This window comes from Cygnus atratus, chromosome 21 (assembly GCF_013377495.2).
Source record: "Cygnus atratus isolate AKBS03 ecotype Queensland, Australia chromosome 21, CAtr_DNAZoo_HiC_assembly, whole genome shotgun sequence".
Lineage (NCBI taxonomy): Eukaryota > Metazoa > Chordata > Aves > Anseriformes > Anatidae > Cygnus > Cygnus atratus.
In genome coordinates this window covers 4679892-4692186 of record NC_066382.1, presented here as the reverse complement: position 1 = coordinate 4692186, position 12295 = coordinate 4679892, and the positions used below count along the sequence as shown (strand labels likewise).

The window sequence follows — 12295 nt, the reverse complement described above, 5'->3', positions numbered from 1 at the left end:
CCAAAGCTCTCTTCTCTTACAGCACTGAGCATCAAGTGCGTAACTGCTAGCATCAGTCATGTTTGATGTGGTCTGAACTTGAACCAAGTGGCTGGATACATAACAGGGTGAGATACAATGCCTGAAAGAAGATGGTGAGGCCGCTAACGAACCAGGAATTCAAATTAAAGCAGCTGACCTAGCTTGAAGGTGTCTATTGCACCAAGCATCATCTATGGAGGGACTTCTTAAGGAAGCTTGTGGATACGTCTGAAGAAAATTAGAAGACTTTCTGTAGTACAGGTAAGCTTTAACCTCAAATATCGTAAGCCAAACTGAAAAAAGCCAGCATGATCGCGCAGAAATTAGACTGAGTGGGCAACATTGATTTCACATACCATGTTACTCAGCAAGCCACGTTTTCAGTTGAACAAGGAAACAAATAGAATTAACAAGTAAAAGGATTGCTTCCAGGGTCTTCAACACTCACAAGAACAGTAAAAGCTTTTCAGTTATTTTGTTTGGTTTTTAAACCACGCAAGGCCAAGACGCATTGTATTAGTAAATCATGAACTAGGTCATCATCCATCTCCTCACACCACAGCAGACTCACGGCATGGTACACAAGCTAATGGTTTAATTACAGAGCCTCAGGAAATGAGAAAGGCAATAAGGCAGACGATCACAGCAAGAACACATTAATGGCCTTTTTATCTTACAGAATAAATTTGTTTATCTGATATTTCAAAGGTCCAACTTGGCAATTAACTTTTCTGTTTGCAGACTGAGACTAACGCTTTGTGCTGCAGCTATAATTAGTTACCGTCAGCATGGCACTGTAGCAACTTTGAAAGTTGGAGCTAGCCTAAGCAGCCAGTTTCTGAGAAATTCAATCCCTTTTTCAGGCCCCCTGCTTTACTAAGAGCCAGCTTCTTAGCTCGTTTGGAATCTTTCAGCTTCCCACAAGTTCAGGTTTCTGCACCAAACAGAAGTGGCAGAGGTATTCTACCAGATCACCACCTTATACCACTGCCATTGAAGGTTACATACAACTCTTATTTCACATATGTGGAAAGGATAGAACAAGTTGAAGATGCTGTTTTCTGACTTCAGTGATTAAAATCTCTTCTGGGATCAGCAAAGCAAACTCTGGATTAATGGTCAGCATTTCCCTTTGGAATGAAAGGCTGAGAAAAAAGCATGGGAATATTCGTGTTATAAAAATACCCTGCAGCTTGTTGGTCTGGTTGAGGGAAATAAGTGTCCACATCATTGGAGGAGTGTTTTTTGTTTTTACATTTGAATTTTGAATTCCCCCAAATTTTGAGTAACAGGTTTCACCTTCAGACATAATATTCAAATCAGTTTTCCAGCTTTGTAAGAAAACAGAATAGGTAAAAATATCAGATGTCAAATGAATAAAAAATTTACATAAAAGTGCACAGTGTGAATAGCTCTGTAGCATTACCATTGAATTTTATTTCGTTTATTTAACTGAATATATCAACATTTATACTCACTGCCAGCCCAGCCCAGACATATAAATTCTACAGAAAGTAGTCTTACATTTTAAAAGCTTCTTTCTCCTTACAGTTATATGGTAAACCATACAGAACTTCTTCACGCTGTCTGAGGTGCCTTTAAGCAGTAGTAATCCATATACTCTCTGAAGCTCAAGTTACTTAAACAGCTCTATTTAGCTATTTAACTTTTGTGGGGTTTGTTCTGACACCTGTACCTAGAAACATCTAGGAATTTTATGTAGCGTTGACCAAAAGGTAAGGAAACCAACAGTTTTAGAACCAGCTTCTTCACAGCAAATAATCTAAAGCTGTGTATCATTACATAAGCAAACATTAGGTTATCCTGATCTCTTTCGTTAACTTTGATTTTCTTAAGTATGCTATTAAATGATAATATACAAGTCAGCAGCTGTAATTTCAGGCTCTGTACTTTGTACGTATAACTTGCCAGAGATTGGTTGGGATGTGTAGGGAAAATATATGCAACTAAGTCATTTTTGCAGACAAATCACCGTCACTGAGGAATCAGAGCATAAGACTCACAAAGAAAAATCAGAGCTCAAACACAATGACAGTCTTCCAACGCAGCTCACAGGTATTGCTCCCATAACAGGACAACTTCCAAAAGCAGAAGCGTGCTCCAAAGCTTTTGGAAGGTTAGCATGACTTTCCTGGAGTCTGCTTATCAAAAGAGATCCTGTGCGATTACACAATTGGAAAACTGCAGGGGCAAATAAAGGATAAAAAGCAACCTATGGCCCGTTACCCAGAATATAAGAGATACTCATATAACTCCTGTTCCCACACTCCCTCAAACACAAAAGAACAATGCCAGTTCTGCTTCTCTACTTAATCAACTGATACAATACAAATGACAGACTTTTTTTTTCCCCTCCTCTCCAGGCTACTTCTTCATTTTCCAATGCAGCTGATCTGTATGGATAACTACAAAAAAGAACTTTTTCAAAACAGAACAGATGGCTGGCAATGCAGATTTAGATTACAAGATGCAACCCACATACTTTAACCAATTAGTCCTTGTAAAGGAAAAGCATATAGTAGGAACAGTACTGACTAATAAAAGATGAGAAGAAAGCTGAAGCACAATCAAAGGAATTATAATTTTAGATGTGCAGTATCAACAACAAGCCTATCTCCACAAAACGTTTGATCCTACATGCCCTCACTAACAGGTAACTTTGTTTCTTGGCACGAGGCACTTCCACAGCCCAACCTCTAGATCACTCCTTGTTCCTTAGGTAACATTTTCATACCACCCACCATCTGCTGGATCAGCCAGCACAAAAATAACATACACCTTCAGCCTTTCAAACCTATGGGATCGAATTCACTTCTAGTTTCTAATTTTAGCAAAAGCTGTTTGCAAGCTTTGACAGAGAGCTTCAGTATTGAGATGGTACTCTTATATTTTCTAACACGTATTATTTTGCATTCCAATTATCATTTTAGGATTATTATTATTTTTTGCCTTACAATGCAGTTTTCATTTGTTGAAGTTTATCTCAAAAAAGCACACATCAAATAAACACTTAATTTTACAATTGTAACCAGACTGCAAGGCATAACAGAGAGCTGATACAAATTTCTAGCCTTCTGTGATACTTTCAGTTAGAAGCAGCATTCTGTCTCACTCCTTCCTAAATATACACCCAAACACATCCCCACTTCAGGCCTTCATTTCTGGACTTACACTTCCATTCCCCTTTAAAGCAGAGTAAAGAGACAGTGGGAAACCTACAGAGGAGAAAGCGGGGCGGGAAGGCAAGCTCAGCCAAGATCAGCCCCCATTTCTACTCCCATCTACTCAGCTGCATCAATATTTTTGTGGGCACAAAGAATAAACAAAATTCCTTCCTAACTGCTTAAATCTCATGTCAGTTTATAAGGGTACTGAATTTGCGGTTCAAATATCTGCTTTGATCCCAAGCAGCACTGCTCCTCAGCATGCCATAAATCTTGCAGGTTAGAAATCACCTGCAGCCCTTTGTCTGGGGATACAAGCAACGCTCTTCACTCTTTGAATGGAGACACAGGATGCAAAGCACACAAGAGGTAAGAACTGAAAGTATTCTCTTACTCCTCACTGCATTTAGCTCAAGTCACTTGATTCAACAGCTCCACCTCCCCAGCAATCAGAGTTGTGTTTCGGGGCACGCTGCCATCAGACACGCCACATCTTAGTCACTCTGGAGGGTATTCCAGCAAGGTACCGGCTAACTGCAGTTTGCCCTTCAGATCAACACTGGCAGACAGAATTAACTTGGGCTAAATCCTGGGATTAGCTGACACACAGTCTGTGCAGGGGAGGGAAGGAGACTGACAGATTAATATTCAAAAAAAGCAGCCTCCTATCAATTGCCGTTCAGAAGTAAAACCCAGTAATGGTGGAGGCCGGGTATGGAGCTGCAGACACTGAACTTCCATCGTTCTGCAATGCAGTCTGCTTTCTGTCACTTCCCTCTTCCATCCCTGTATCCCTGCCCATCTGTCAATGCTAAAGGCGCAAACCCTCCTTTATTTCTACATACGAAATAGAAACAGTTCAAATGACGAGTTTTCACCTAACTGAAGAGTTCCCATCAGCCTCAATAATTCTCCTAGTGGTAGCAGTAACCTACCCAGAGCACACGTTCCTACCAAATGCCAGCACACATTAAGAGATAACAGCTAGCAGAAAAGGCACAGTCCTGTCTACAGTTTTGTTCTCGTAATTATTGGTAAAGAAACAGGCAGAAGTTGACAGAAAAGATGCTAGGGAAACAAATATTTAGGGAAACAAACACCAAATAGCTCTTTACTGTGCCTTCTTGAAATTCTATTTGAATCAATACAAGCAGTAGTTTTATTTTACGACATCTGAGTAATCAATTGAACATATAAAAGCACTGGGACTTTCGGAATTGAATCCACAGGACCAAATTAACATTAAATATACAGTCTCTTAAAATGTGTGTGTCTGGAAAATATATCTGCGCCATCTGTAGACTGGAATGACAACAATGAGAACACGTTCGTTACTGAGAGCAGGGTGGAGCAGGCATTCTTCTGTGCTGGAACGTGAATAACACCCCGCAAAAACACGTTTAATACAGGCTTCTTTCCTAGGCATACGTTGCAATCAGATCTATGGCTATACTGTTTTTATAGGACAGACTTTCAGGGTTGTTATTACAAGAGATAAATGAAGGGAAATGGACACTTCCAGCTTGTAAAACAGTGCCTGCTTTTCAAAGCATTGTTTGCATTTTTCAAATCATTAAAAGGAAAGGCGACCAAATAGAAGCTAAGAACAGCTCATTTGGAATTCAACCGGATTCTCTCCCCACTGTGGAATTTCAGCCCTGCACTGGGAGAAAGGTTGGGTGGGGGAGGGCGTTGTGCTCACCAGCACCAGAGCAAGGCAAAGGCTCGCTCACAGAAGCTGCTGGAAAGCCACTCTCATCCTCAGCTGCTCTTGCAGATCCAACTGCTATAAATACCATCTCTACAGCTGGCGTTCTGGGAGAACAGCATGCCAGCAGGCTTTGCATCAAGTGGGAGCTAGTCGAACCACGCTGCTCTAGCTATCTGAAAAGCTGAACCCAAACCATCCCAAAACTTCCATTGTGATTTGATTACCTGACGGCGTCCTGCTGCAGAAGTTGTGCATCAGCTTCATGCCGTGGCTGGCTAAGCACTGGAGTTCTGCTCAATTCTTTTCTCCTGTGTTTTTTTTTTGCTTTAAGATAATACAATCTCACCCCCCACTCTCCACTTTTACATGACTTTGTCTCCAAAAGCCAAAGGTTTTCTACGAAGGCCATTTTGACCTTCAGACACATTGTCAGTACTCCATTAAAAGGACATCATGCAGCAGCAGAATCCTGGGGAGTTGGTTCTGCCAGCCTCAAGAGCTGAAATGATTCACGCAGTGAAAATGTTGGATTCTTGAAGCAGTTCTCATTGCAAGTAGAAGTAAGATAATGCAAATCGTCATAATGAGAGAAGGCACATTACTTAAGCATTTATAAAAGAAACACCTCTAAAAGCCCTTGTTCTGTGTGCATGGTCAGCGGGCACTAATTCTGAAGAAGAAGCATTTTGCACAATTTTACTCACCACTGACACACAAAACCTCTCTGGGTTCATTAGTATTATCACCTGTCTAATACAGATCCGTACTAACTCCTTAACATTTTGCAGAAGTCCAACTGCATTTAACATTAGCTGGAACAGCTTGGCCGTCCAATGGTCTTGCTCTAGGCCAAATATTTGCACCCTTAATCATTAACTGTTCATCTTCTCCACCCCCACCTTCAAGTCATCTTCCAAAATGCGTGTGTATACATTTTTTTTAATGGTGTTCAGAATTAACACTTCAAGTTATTTTTTGTACAACCACGAGAAATGCTTTAGAAGGAAAACCAAGTACCTCACTAAGGTTCCAGGATTATTTTCTACAAAAAAAATTATTGTAACAAAATATATAAATGGGCAAAACAGAGATCTAATGTTCAGATGTAGAATCTTTGCTCGTCTGTGTTCAGCATTACCTCTGACATTACCATTTGCTCTCTGACTCCTGCTCCTAGAGTGCGCTTCAGTAGTGTCAGAAAAAAACTCCAGCAGCAACCCCCCCAGCCCACCAAACCCCACTTGTGATACAGCTATTTAGAAGAGAACAGTAATTGCCTCCATTTTCTCTCAGAGCCAGCTTGCATTCAGGCCTTCTCTTGCCTGGTATGGGACTTGCAGCAAGCGTGGTAAGTGGTGACAGGAGAGGCAGTAGAGGAACTTGGGTCATCACCACCACTGTGACCGTGACTTGTCTTTCACGTGAGCTCCCAGTTCAACCTCCACAGCAAGGCGATTCAGGCATCTTCCATAGGACGCACAGCGTACCTTCTCAAAAGACAGCCCACTTTGATAACATCTACCATGACTGCAGTGTGTATTAACATACTGGACAAACATCCATTTTGTTTTAACCACAGTTATGAGCATATACAGACCAGGAAATCTGGATGGGGTTAAGTGACTTTCTTCCACTTCAGTTTATCTTCCTGATGCAACCTCAAGATGCAAGCAAAAAAACTGGACACACTTTAAAAGACGAAAAACAAGCTGGATGTGGAAAACAAACACCAATCAAGACAAGCTTTAAGAACTTGTGCCTGCTTCTTGGCAGGCACAAGCCATATCGGAAACGGTATGCTTATTTTTTCTTTTAATCTAAAATTATTCATTTTCAGAAAACAGATTGAGAGTCAAGACTGAACTCTATCTATAAAAGTGAATCTTCCCACCTACTCTGTAATTGCATTGAAAATGTCTCATTTGTGATTTATAAGGGAGGAAAAGGTATTAGGTAAAACCACCACACTAAACTCCTTGCTTGCCTTTCCTACCTGTGTAGCAGCCGCTACACAAATTCCCACTACTTCACTATCTACAAATCCTCAGCACTAGTCTAAAGGAAAGCCAGGTTCTCATTAAGGACTTCTCTCATCAGTAACTTAAACCAAAGATTAGTTTCACAAAGGCACTTGTATCATGGAAATATCTGACCTATGCTTACAGAATGCTACCTCAGAAGAAAAACCAACTTTTTATTCCCTTGAAGGCATGCACACACAATAGGGTTTCTTTGCCATTCAGCATGGCTTTTCATTCAGAAACCAGTCAGGAGTTGGATCAGAACGCAAAAGATCAGCAAATCCTTCTCATTTACCCTAAGGAGTAAGCTTCTTTGAAAGAGGTTAGTACTTTTTAGAGTCACATAACAATGAAAAAGGCCAATTTTAACAATTAATCCCTGTCAGTGTATACCAGTAAAGTGCTAGATGAATAACTGATTAGGCTACCTTGCTCCAAGGACCTTTCAGTGCTTTTCACTTTGGTATTATCCAAACACCAGCAATTTTAGCATTATATTTGAAATAAGTAATTTACACAAAGAGCACCATAAATCAAATCCCCGCAAGGCTAAGTCCTACTTTCCCGCTCATTTTTATTTTGCTTCAGAACAGCTGCACGAAGCAGGACACATCTTAGAAGAAGAAAAAAGGAACTCAGATTAGATGCTCTTCTATTAGGATTTTTTTTTTAAAAAAGTTTACTTAGGTTTAGACACCTTTGGGAAAAAAATAACCACGATTAGAAAAAAGATTCCCCCTGCCCCCTCCCCCCAACTTCTACAAATTAACTCCAGAAATCCTTACAAAGCTTTTCTGACACCAGGGATGCCTGCTTGAGAACCTAGTTGCCATCTGTCTACAGCAGCAGCTGGGACTATTGTTACTGGCAGCCGAGACTGCTCCACTGTCCCTGTTTTCATTAAATACCTTAAGCAGTCCAGAAAAGAACTTTCCAACATTACAAAGCTACAAAGACAATCACTGAGTTAAAAAGACAAAAAGGATTTTTTTTCCCCCATCTAAAATCCCCTTTCGGTCCTAGTCTGAGGATTCAGTTGCCCTCCCATCTTTTAATATACCTAGGCTGCGTAGCTGCATTTTGCACGCAGTTTGTGGCAAAATCAGAGTACTGAGTAATCTCACATGAACCTGAGTTTGAGAGCTTGGTTTCACCCCTTCACTGGCACCCACAAGCTACAATACGTTATGAGATGCTAAAACCTATCTTCATTATCTAATGCACAATCAACTACAGAGGACATATTACAAGTAGGGCAATTCCTTATTTCCTGTCTTCATTATTTCAGTTTTCTACACACTTAACCAGCTTTTTAAAAGAAAAAGCCAACTAGACTCTCCACTAGCAATGACTATCTAAATACTGCCTCGTAGCTAATAGCTTGAACCTCTGCTTCATTTCAACTTTTTCTTTTTGCATTATTTATTTATGGACAGAAGGATTATCAAATCATTTCCACCAAAAACAAAACAAACACCACAAAAGCACCATAACACTAAGAAGCTCTTTAGAAAAAGAACAGTTTGGCTTTTTATTTCAATAATTTAAGGCAACAGCTGCCAACATTATTTATATTTGAAATATTTAAAAAACTGATACAAGAACTACTGACATAAAATACTTTCAGATCTATAGCTCACCTCTCACCCCATATATTATGCAGCAGGATCTTTTTCCCCACTCACCATAAAAAACAGTAATTTATGGACTGGACTGACACTAAAGAATATGTTGTAAGATGCATTGGTGCAAACCACCCTGAACAAAAAAGAGCAAGCAGGAGTTAACAATAAAACAACCAAGCAAGGTATGCTGACAGCCAGTGGTTCAAGACCTGTTCTTGAAATCTCATTTCAAAAAGCTGCTAGTGAGTTTAACCTCGAGCATGATAAAGCGATATATCCAGTACATTAAAGAAAATACAAAAGCAGATAAACTTCCAAATCTAAAGACCAACAAAATGAAATACAGTTGTCTCAGAGGGAAAGACTAAACTGCATTAGGGTTATCTAAGAAGCTTCAGTCTGTTTCAGTTTTTATGGGGGATTTTAACCAAACTACCACCACAAATGTAACTTGCAAGTCCACTAATACCACTTGGAAGTATTCCATAATGGCAAAATATGGAACAAATGATGTATTACACCATGTCAAGCTAACTGATTGTAAGGACTGCTAGCAGAGGGATCACCCCAGGGAGTTAATTATCAATATGAAAAGTCTTTGGAGCCCATTAACTTTTCCCTCAAGGTACATACATCTCTCACCAGGAACCCCGGCACTGCTGACTGGATTAGGGGCAATGCTGCAAACCCAGCCTTACCGTGCCTAGACCTGAGAGGGTATGTGTGCACGAGATGATACTGGACTACCTGCTTGCACAGCAGGTACTTCTAAAGCAAGCTTTATTTTTTTCCATCACTAAACGATGATAATAAAATACAAGGAAGCTCTTTTAAGAAAAGATAATGTCTTTTTTATTATTTTTATTTAACAATTTGATGGTGGCATTACCTCTTCTTTTCTTGAAATCATTTTGCATTCCCAAACTAACTTCTTAAGTAGTAGGATTTTGCAGTTTCTAACATCTCCTGTCTTTAGGAATTCCTCTATTGTCTTTTATTCTTCTACACCCAGTTCTCCCATTTCCACTGAAGAACTTCTGACAGGATGATTCAAATGGATACCATCTGCAATCTGATACGATCTGAGCAGCACAGGCTTTCTGCCAAAATACCAGCCCCTTAATGCAGTAAGCACATGTGACTTGAGCTGGACTGCAGAATTCCATTTTTGCAATATATATTTCAGAACCAGAAAGACTCAGTGATGCACTCTGACAAAGCTTTACCTGCATGATACTGTATCACTGCAGATCACTTCCTTCCACAACCATAAAGGAAAACAAAGAATTTATGATACTAGACAAAAAATGTTTCTGATTTCGGAATTTCCATATTCTGCACCCTTCAGACAGAAACACAGAAATCCTGACTGCTCACAGTAAGAGCACTTCTTACAGGAGCACTGCTGTACTCATTACTTTTAGGTTTAGTTACTTTTGTATATCTCATTAGTTCAATCGTTGCATCACAAACCACATGTCAAGTGATTTCTGTATGTTTCAAGTTTAAATGTGGATAAGTTGAAACAGAAACGCTTCCTTGTTAACTGACATAACTGTCACTGCATCATTAGTGTTCTTAACATAGCAGGATAAAGCACTTGGCATTTTAAGAAACAGAACATTTTTTAAACACTGAGAAATTATAAAAATCAGTTTCCCTGCAGAACTTGATTAAAGGCCTTGACCACATACAAGTGACCTAAAAGCCAAGGCCAAGTTAATTCTGGAGGAGACCCGAAGTCTGCAAAATTACACTTGTTTTGCTTTGAATGCAAAGTTAAACTGCAGAACTAAACTGAGAATAAGCTTTCTAGCCCTGGAGAATACTATATTTTGCTGGCAAGTCCCCCATGAATAGCAGGCACTCCAAAAAGTATAAACAGCTGAATTCACACAAAAACTGACAAACAAAAGCAGTACATCAGGAAACAACCCTGAATTCCAGCATTCCCATTTCAACAATACTTTATTACGGATGCCTCCCAAAACACTTTCTGCATGCATTCATTAGGATAAATGGAGCATACCTGCAACATACTTATCTATATCTCTATGCTATTTTTCTTAAAATAACACCAAGTGATTTGCTTTGGTTTCACTATAGCACATTTTCTGCCTATATTGCCAATAGACTTAAAACCTCAGACTTGGATGCTATTTAAACTCAGGACTCACTCAGCTTGGCCAATCAATACAGAAGAAAATAAGGATCAAGTAGCAGGCAAAATCTCTTCTCGGTTATCCGACTTCACACTGCCTCATGAATCCTGTTCATCACAATAGTCTATTCAACTTTAATTCCAAGATAAGGGAACTTGAACTGCCTTGGAGGCTTAAAGTAGTTACTATCCCACATTCCACCAGCTTCTCAGATTTGCCTCCTGTTCACTTGACCAGCGCACAATTGAAAAAATAACCTTCTCAGAGGTAGGATATCTAAGCCTTGTTCACTTCACCACACGGTTGAGGGTACGAGGCTGGCACTCCAGAGCCTTACAAGAATTATGACTGATTCCCCTTTATTTTTCAACTGCAGCATCAGATACACAAGTTACGTGCATTAGCATCACTTTCTGTAGTCTGCGTTTAGCCAGCAAGTTCCAAACTTAATAGTAACGAGTTCAATAACGTAACTGAGAGGCTGCAAGATTACAACGGTCAGAAAGAATGGAAAAAATAGCAACAGGACTTATGCACCTAGGCTGGAAGCACACCAGAAAGATTTCAGCCTGAAGTTATGTGCATCAGACAGCTTAACTGATTTTTGAGAGGAAGATTTCTGCTCAGGTTTTTCCATCAAGCCATGCCTTTTTCTTATCTTTCGTCATAAGAACCTTTTCTGTTCACTGAAGGAAAATTACTCCTCTGTCTACAGCTGTTTCCGTATGTCTCTTCAAAGAAGAAAATAAGAGGAAAATAGCCCCCACACCGTAAGAACGTGTAACTACTGCAACTGATGGTTCCTTTCCCACAGCCTGTAATGGCCCCTGATGACTTAAACCTGACCATCTGTCGTATCACCCATCTTGTACCACAGCCATAAGACTCACACAGAAGGCTGCAGATTAAACATTTCCAGAATAAAAAATACAGCAAAAGCTGTAAAGAAATTTCCAACAAGATAAATCAAGAAGTATTTTTCTCCTTTTGAAAGCTAACACAATCTCTTGACCATTCAAGTATCTCTGCAGCGCAGCTCTAGCATTCAGAAACAGAACCGGTGTTTTTGTCCGCGCTGACTTCTATAGCCGTTGACAGACAGGCTGACAGAGATTCTCTGGTCACCCTTGTCATTGTAGCACAAACAGTTTCCACAGGCTCCTGGAGTTAAGCAATCTTAAGCTTCTAAAATTACTGCCATCACGTCATGACAGCAGCGAGAAAACCTATTACAGAGGCACCCAGCAGTGCTGCTGTAGTTCGGAGCTTGGTGGCATTTCCATAATAAATGCCATCTATTGGAGCCTACAGTTCTTCCCTTCTACGCTGTTTTGGTCTGAAAGTTGGCAGGCAATGTTTGGATACAAGGTCCTGCTTATACATGAGAAGACTTCTAAACATTTTTTTTCCCTCATTTTAAATGGAATCTTGAAAATCCAGCTAAGAATTGTCTCTCCAAGAAATATTCCACAGAGGGTCTGAAGATAAGAAGTCATTGCACTGAAAAGCGTGAGGTCTCTTCTGCATGATGCCTCTCTTTCACTGAACCACAAACATTTTACAGGATCTA

General features: G+C 40.0%; 1 protein-coding gene across 11 annotated transcripts in view; it reads right to left on the bottom strand.

The window, feature by feature from the left end:
- Positions 1–12295, bottom strand: part of KIF1B (kinesin family member 1B) — a 93747-nt gene that overhangs the window by 73472 nt on the left and 7980 nt on the right. The gene's annotated exons all lie outside the window — the stretch shown is intronic.